Raw genomic sequence first — 8,355 nt, 5'->3', positions numbered from 1 at the left:
TTTTCGCTCCGATGAAAAGCAATACGCCGCTGGAACTTTGAAATCGGCGCGCTCGAGCGAAACTTGGAGGAACGAACGATAGAGAGGAAGAAAATTTTCTTCTCTTTCGTTCGTTTCTCCATTTTTTTTTCGCTCCGATGAAAAGCAATACGCCGCTGGAACTTTGAAATCGGCGCGCTCGAGCGAAACTTGGAGGAACGAACGACAGAGAGGAAAAAATTTTTCTCCTCTTTCGTTCGTTTCTCCGTTTTTTTTCGCTCAGTTGAAAAGCAATACGCCGCTGGAACTTTGAAAAATAACGAGATAAAAAAAATTTTTGTACATTTTTTCATCGTTATTCGTACACGACTTAAGCGTTGGAAATTTTTAACCGAATTTTGAAAAATTTTATTCCTGACCGTTGGGACTTGGAAAAATTTCGAGTCAGCCGGTTTGGCCGGTTGACTTACCGCGAGACGGAGAAAAGTAGATTCGGTCGATCTGTTTTCGCAGTTTTTGTGAAAAAAAAATTTGGTCAATTTTTTCAACGTTAAAAACGTGTTCGGGCTGCCTTTTTATCCATGGATTAAGCGCCGAAAAAATTTTAAAACGCATAATAAAAAAGTTTATTCTTGACCGCAGGGACTTAGAAAAATTTCGGGTCGCCCCGTTCGACCTGCTGGCATTACCGCGCGGCCTGGACAGCCCGCTTCGACCGATACATTTTTTTCATTTTCAGAGAAAAAAAAATTTTTGTCAATTTTTTCAACCTTAAAAACGTTAATAAACTGCACTCTTATGCACGGATTAAGCATTGAAAAATTTTTAAAACATGTAATAAAAAAGTTTATTCTTGACCGTTCGGACTTAGAAAAATTTCGAGTACCCCGGATCGCCTGCTGGAATTACCGCACGGCCTGGACAGCCCGCATCGACCGATACATTTTTTCCATTTTCAGTGAAAAAAAAATTTTGTCAATTTTCTCAACGTTAAAAACGTTAATAAACTGCGTTTTTATGAGTGGATTAAACATTGAAAAAATTTTGAAATATGTGATGAAAAAGTTTACTCTTGACCGTTCGGACTTAGAAAAATTTCGAGTACCTCGGATCGCCGGCTGGAATTACCGCACGGCCTGGACAGCTCGCATCGACCGATACATTTTTTCCATTTTCAGTGAAAAAAAAATTTTTGTCAATTTTCTCAACGTTAAAAACGTTAATAAACTGCGTTTTTATGCGTGGATTAAACATTAAAAAATTTTGAAATATGTGATGAAAAAGTTTACTCTTGACCGTTCGGACTTAGAAAAATTTCGAGTACCTCGGATCGCCTGCTGGAATTACCGCACGGCCTGGACAGCCCGCATCGACCGATACATTTTTTCCATTTTCAGTGAAAAAAAAATTTTTGTCAATTTTCTCAACGTTAAAAACGTTAATAACTGCGTTTTTATGCGTGGATTAAACATTAAAAAATTTTGAAATATGTGATGAAAAAGTTTACTCTTGACCGTCGGGACTTAGAAAAATTTCGAGTACCCCGGATCGCCTGCTGGAATTACCGCACGGCCTGGATAGCCCGCATCGACCGATACATTTTTTCCATTTTCAGTGAAAAAAAAATTTTTGTCAATTTTCTCAACGTTAAAAACGTTAATAAACTGCGTTTTTATGCGTGGATTAAACATTAAAAAAATTTGAAATATGTGATGAAAAAGTTTACTCTTGACCGTCGGGACTTAGAAAAATTTCGAGTACCCCGGATCGCCTGCTGGAATTACCGCACGCCTGGATAGCCCGCATCGACCGATACATTTTTTCCATTTTCAGTGAAAAAAAAATTTTTGTCAATTTTCTCAACGTTAAAAACGTTAATAAACTGCGTTTTTATGCGTGGATTAAACATTAAAAAAATTTGAAATATGTGATGAAAAAGTTTACTCTTGACCGTCGGGACTTAGAAAAATTTCGAGTACCCCGGATCGCCTGCTGGAATTACCGCACGGCCTGGATAGCCCGCATCGACCGATACATTTTTTCCATTTTCAGTGAAAAAAAAATTTTTGTCAATTTTCTCAACGTTAAAACGTTAATAAACTGCGTTTTTATGCGTGGATTAAACATTAAAAAAATTTTGAAATATGTGATGAAAAAGTTTACTCTTGACCGTCGGGACTTAGAAAAATTTCGAGTACCCCGGATCGCCTGCTGGAATTACCGCACGGCTGGATAGCCCGCATCGACCGATACATTTTTTCCATTTTCAGTGAAAAAAAAATTTTTGTCAATTTTCTCAACGTTAAAAACTGCGATAAACTGCGTTTTTATGCGTAGATTAAACATTGAAAAAATTTTGAAATATGCGATGAAAAAGTTTACTCTTGACCGTCGGGACTTAGAAAAATTTCGAGTACCCCGGATCGCCTGCTGGCATTACCGCACGGGCTGGACACCTCGCTCCGACGAATCGGTTTTTCCATTTTTTTTGAAAAATAAATTTTGTAATTTTTTTAATGTCAAAAACGTTAATAAACGTCATGTTTACGCATGGATTAAACATTGAAATAATTTTAAAACACTTATTAAAAAAGTTGGTGTCGACCGTGGGACTTAGAAAAATTTCGGGAAGTCCGATTCGCCTGCTGGAATTACCGCACGGGCAGGACACCTCGCTCCGACGAATCGGTTTTTTCCATTTTTTTTGAAAAATAAATTTTTGTAATTTTTTTTAACGTTGAAAACGTTAATAAACATCATGTTTACGCATGGATTAAACATTGAAATAATTTTAAACGCTTATTAAAAAAGTTGGTGTCGACCGTGGGACTTAGAAAAATTTCGGGAAGTCCGATTCGCCTGCTGGAATTACCGCACGGGCAGGACACCTCGCTCCGACGAATCGGTTTTTTCCATTTTTCCGAAAAATAAATTTTTGTAATTTTTTTAATGTTAAAAACGTTAATAAACTTCATGTTTACGCATGGATTAAACATTGAAATAATTTTAAAACGCTTATTAAAAAAGTTGGTGTCGACCGTGGGACTTAGAAAAATTTCGGAAGTCCGATTCGCCTGCTGGAATTACCGCACGGGCTGGACACCTCGCTCCGCCGAATCGGTTTTTTCCTTTTTTTCCGAAAAATAAATTTTTGTAATTTTTTTTAATGTTAAAAACGTTAATAAACTTCATGTTTACGCATGGATTAAACATTGAAATAATTTTAAAACGCTTATTAAAAAAGTTGGTGTCGACCGTGGGACTTAGAAAAATTTCGGGAAGTCCGATTCGCCTGCTGGAATTACCGCACGGGCAGGACACCTCGCTCCGACGAATCGGTTTTTTCCATTTTTTCCGAAAAATAAATTTTTGTAATTTTTTTTAATGTTAAAAACGTTAATAAACTTCATGTTTACGCATGGATTAAACATTGAAATAATTTTAAAACGCTTATTAAAAAAGTTGGTGTCGACCGTGGGACTTAGAAAAATTTCGGGAAGTCCGATTCGCCTGCTGGAATTACCGCACGGGCAGGACACCTCGCTCCGACGAATCGGTTTTTTCCATTTTTTTTGAAAAATAAATTTTTGTAATTTTTTTTAACGTTGAAAACGTTAATAAACATCATGTTTACGCATGGATTAAACATTGAAATAATTTTAAAACGCTTATTAAAAAAGTTGGTGTCGACCGTGGGACTTAGAAAAATTTCGGGAAGTCCGATTCGCCTGCTGGAATTACCGCACGGGCTGGACACCTCGCTCCGACGAATCGGTTTTTTCCATTTTTTTTGAAAAATAAATTTTTGTAATTTTTTTTAATGTCAAAAACGTTAATAAACGTCATGTTTACGCATGGATTAAACATTGAAATAATTTTAAAACACTTATTAAAAAAGTTGGTGTCGACCGTGGGACTTAGAAAAATTTCGGGAAGTCCGATTCGCCTGCTGGAATTACCGCACGGGCTGGACACCTCGCTCCGCCGAATCGGTATTTTCCATTTTTCTTGAAAAATAAATTTTTGTAATTTTTTTTAACGTTGAAAACGTTAATAAACATCATGTTTACGCATGGATTAAACATTGAAATAATTTTAAAACGCTTATTAAAAAAGTTGGTGTCGACCGTGGGACTTAGAAAAATTTCGGGAAGTCCGATTCGCCTGCTGGAATTACCGCACGGGCTGGACACCTCGCTCCGCCGAATCGGTATTTTCCATTTTTCTTGAAAAATAAATTTTTGTAATTTTTTTTAACGTTGAAAACGTTAATAAACATCATGTTTACGCATGGATTAAACATTGAAATAATTTTAAAACGCTTATTAAAAAAGTTGGTGTCGACCGTGGGACTTAGAAAAATTTCGGGAAGTCCGATTCGCCTGCTGGAATTACCGCACGGGCAGGACACCTCGCTCCGACGAATCGGTTTTTTCCATTTTTTCCGAAAAATAAATTTTTGTAATTTTTTTTAATGTTAAAAACGTTAATAAACTTCATGTTTACGCATGGATTAAACATTGAAATAATTTTAAAACACTTATTAAAAAAGTTGGTGTCGACCGTGGGACTTAGAAAAATTTCGGGAAGTCCGATTCGCCTGCTGGAATTACCGCACGGGCAGGACACCTCGCTCCGACGAATCGGTTTTTTCCATTTTTTTTGAAAAATAAATTTTTGTAATTTTTTTTAACGTTGAAAACGTTAATAAACATCATGTTTACGCATGGATTAAACATTGAAATAATTTTAAAACGCTTATTAAAAAAGTTGGTGTCGACCGTGGGACTTAGAAAAATTTCGGGAAGTCCGATTCGCCTGCTGGAATTACCGCACGGGCTGGACACCTCGCTCCGCCGAATCGGTTTTTTCCTTTTTTTCCGAAAAATAAATTTTTGTAATTTTTTTTAATGTTAAAAACGTTAATAAACTTCATGTTTACGCATGGATTAAACATTGAAATAATTTTAAAACGCTTATTAAAAAAGTTGGTGTCGACCGTGGGACTTAGAAAAATTTCGGGAAGTCCGATTCGCCTGCTGGAATTACCGCACGGGCAGGACACCTCGCTCCGACGAATCGGTTTTTTCCATTTTTTCCGAAAAATAAATTTTTGTAATTTTTTTTAATGTTAAAAACGTTAATAAACTTCATGTTTACGCATGGATTAAACATTGAAATAATTTTAAAACGCTTATTAAAAAAGTTGGTGTCGACCGTGGGACTTAGAAAAATTTCGGGAAGTCCGATTCGCCTGCTGGAATTACCGCACGGGCAGGACACCTCGCTCCGACGAATCGGTTTTTTCCATTTTTTTTGAAAAATAAATTTTTGTAATTTTTTTTAACGTTGAAAACGTTAATAAACATCATGTTTACGCATGGATTAAACATTGAAATAATTTTAAAACGCTTATTAAAAAAGTTGGTGTCGACCGTGGGACTTAGAAAAATTTCGGGAAGTCCGATTCGCCTGCTGGAATTACCGCACGGGCTGGACACCTCGCTCCGCCGAATCGGTTTTTTCCTTTTTTTCCGAAAAATAAATTTTTGTAATTTTTTTTAATGTTAAAAACGTTAATAAACTTCATGTTTACGCATGGATTAAACATTGAAATAATTTTAAAACGCTTATTAAAAAAGTTGGTGTCGACCGTGGGACTTAGAAAAATTTCGGGAAGTCCGATTCGCCTGCTGGAATTACCGCACGGGCAGGACACCTCGCTCCGACGAATCGGTTTTTTCCATTTTTTCCGAAAAATAAATTTTTGTAATTTTTTTTAATGTTAAAAACGTTAATAAACTTCATGTTTACGCATGGATTAAACATTGAAATAATTTTAAAACGCTTATTAAAAAAGTTGGTGTCGACCGTGGGACTTAGAAAAATTTCGGGAAGTCCGATTCGCCTGCTGGAATTACCGCACGGGCAGGACACCTCGCTCCGACGAATCGGTTTTTTCCATTTTTTTTGAAAAATAAATTTTTGTAATTTTTTTTAACGTTGAAAACGTTAATAAACATCATGTTTACGCATGGATTAAACATTGAAATAATTTTAAAACGCTTATTAAAAAAGTTGGTGTCGACCGTGGAATTTCGGGAAGTCCGATTCGCCTGCTGGAATTACCGCACGGGCAGGACACCTCGCTCCGACGAATCGGTTTTTTCCATTTTTTCCGAAAAATAAATTTTTGTAATTTTTTTTAATGTTAAAAACGTTAATAAACTTCATGTTTACGCATGGATTAAACATTGAAATAATTTTAAAACACTTATTAAAAAAGTTGGTGTCGACCGTGGGACTTAGAAAAATTTCGGGAAGTCCGATTCGCCTGCTGGAATTACCGCACGGGCTGGACACCTCGCTCCGCCGAATCGGTTTTTTCCTTTTTTTCCGAAAAATAAATTTTTGTAATTTTTTTTAATGTTAAAAACGTTAATAAACTTCATGTTTACGCATGGATTAAACATTGAAATAATTTTAAAACGCTTATTAAAAAAGTTGGTGTCGACCGTGGGACTTAGAAAAATTTCGGGAAGTCCGATTCGCCTGCTGGAATTACCGCACGGGCAGGACACCTCGCTCCGACGAATCGGTTTTTTCCATTTTTTCCGAAAAATAAATTTTTGTAATTTTTTTTAATGTTAAAAACGTTAATAAACTTCATGTTTACGCATGGATTAAACATTGAAATAATTTTAAAACACTTATTAAAAAAGTTGGTGTCGACCGTGGGACTTAGAAAAATTTCGGGAAGTCCGATTCGCCTGCTGGAATTACCGCACGGGCTGGACACCTCGCTCCGCCGAATCGGTTTTTTCCTTTTTTTCCGAAAAATAAATTTTTGTAATTTTTTTTAATGTTAAAAACGTTAATAAACTTCATGTTTACGCATGGATTAAACATTGAAATAATTTTAAAACGCTTATTAAAAATGTTGTGTGTCGACCGTGGGACTTAGAAAAATTTCGGGAAGTCCGATTCGCCTGCTGGAATTACCGCACGGGCAGGACACCTCGCTCCGACGAATCGGTTTTTTCCATTTTTTCCGAAAAATAAATTTTTGTAATTTTTTTTAATGTTAAAAACGTTAATAAACTTCATGTTTACGCATGGATTAAACATTGAAATAATTTTAAAACGCTTATTAAAAAAGTTGGTGTCGACCGTGGGACTTAGAAAAATTTCGGGAAGTCCGATTCGCCTGCTGGAATTACCGCACGGGCTGGACACCTCGCTCCGCCGAATCGGTTTTTTTCCTTTTTTTCCGAAAAATAAATTTTTGTAATTTTTTTTAATGTTAAAAACGTAATAAACTTCATGTTTACGCATGGATTAAACATTGAAATAATTTTAAAACGCTTATTAAAAAAGTTGGTGTCGACCGTGGGACTTAGAAAAATTTCGGGAAGTCCGATTCGCCTGCTGAATTACCGCACGGGCAGGACACCTCGCTCCGACGATCGGTTTTTTCCATTTTTTTTGAAAAATAATTTTTGTAATTTTTTTTAATGTTAAAAACGTTAATAAACTTCATGTTTACGCATGATTAAACATTGAAATAATTTTTAAACGCTTATTAAAAAAGTTTACTCCTTGACCGTGGGGACTTAGAAAAATTCCGGCTTGCACGGATTCGACCAACTCTGTTTTTCGGAGTTTCTGAGAAAAATAAATTTTTGTAATTTTTTTCATTATGATTTCTGAGTTCTCCCAGTAGTTTAATGTAAGGATTAAGCATTTAAAAATTTTTAAATCGAATATTAAAAAAGTTACTCTTGCAATTTTTGGAAAAAAAAATTCTAAAAAATTTTTCTTTCGGTGGAAACTAACGTTTAATATGTACAATAACGATTTATCGAATAAAAATCGTATGTTAATATATGTTCGAATCGACCATAGTTTCAGCGGCTAAGTACCAGCAGCCCGGCCGGTTGGTCTGTACGCGCGGCAGTTTACCACCATAAGCGCCCGTGCTGAGCGGCCGGCGCCGCGGTCGTCGCGGCCGCCCGTTTGGTTACTATAAGAGAGCACGTCGTTCGAGCGGACCGGTCGGCGCAGCGGCGGGCGAGCGGCTATTCTACGATCTCGGTCGAGAAGCAGTCGTTCAGCTCCTCGAGGTCCATTCCTCGACTGTTCTGTACCGCGTTCCGTTGCGATTTTTCTCTACACAGCATGACTCACGGGTCGGTGTCTCAGACCGAATGGCCCTTATGTGGTAAGCCCAGAATGTTGGGTTGGATACAACGTATATTCGTTATACTTGTACGACTCTCACATCAACTCTCAGAAACCCAAAAGGGGTTTTCTATCCGAGCGAAAATATATTTTTCGTATACAAAAATTTAATGGCAAAGACCAAACGAAATACTA

Source organism: Nomia melanderi, unplaced genomic scaffold (assembly GCF_051020985.1).
Source record: "Nomia melanderi isolate GNS246 unplaced genomic scaffold, iyNomMela1 scaffold0797, whole genome shotgun sequence".
In the NCBI taxonomy this organism is placed as follows: Eukaryota; Metazoa; Arthropoda; class Insecta; order Hymenoptera; family Halictidae; genus Nomia; species Nomia melanderi.
The sequence above is the reverse complement of the archived record's forward strand: the minus strand, read 5'-3'. Positions refer to the sequence as shown.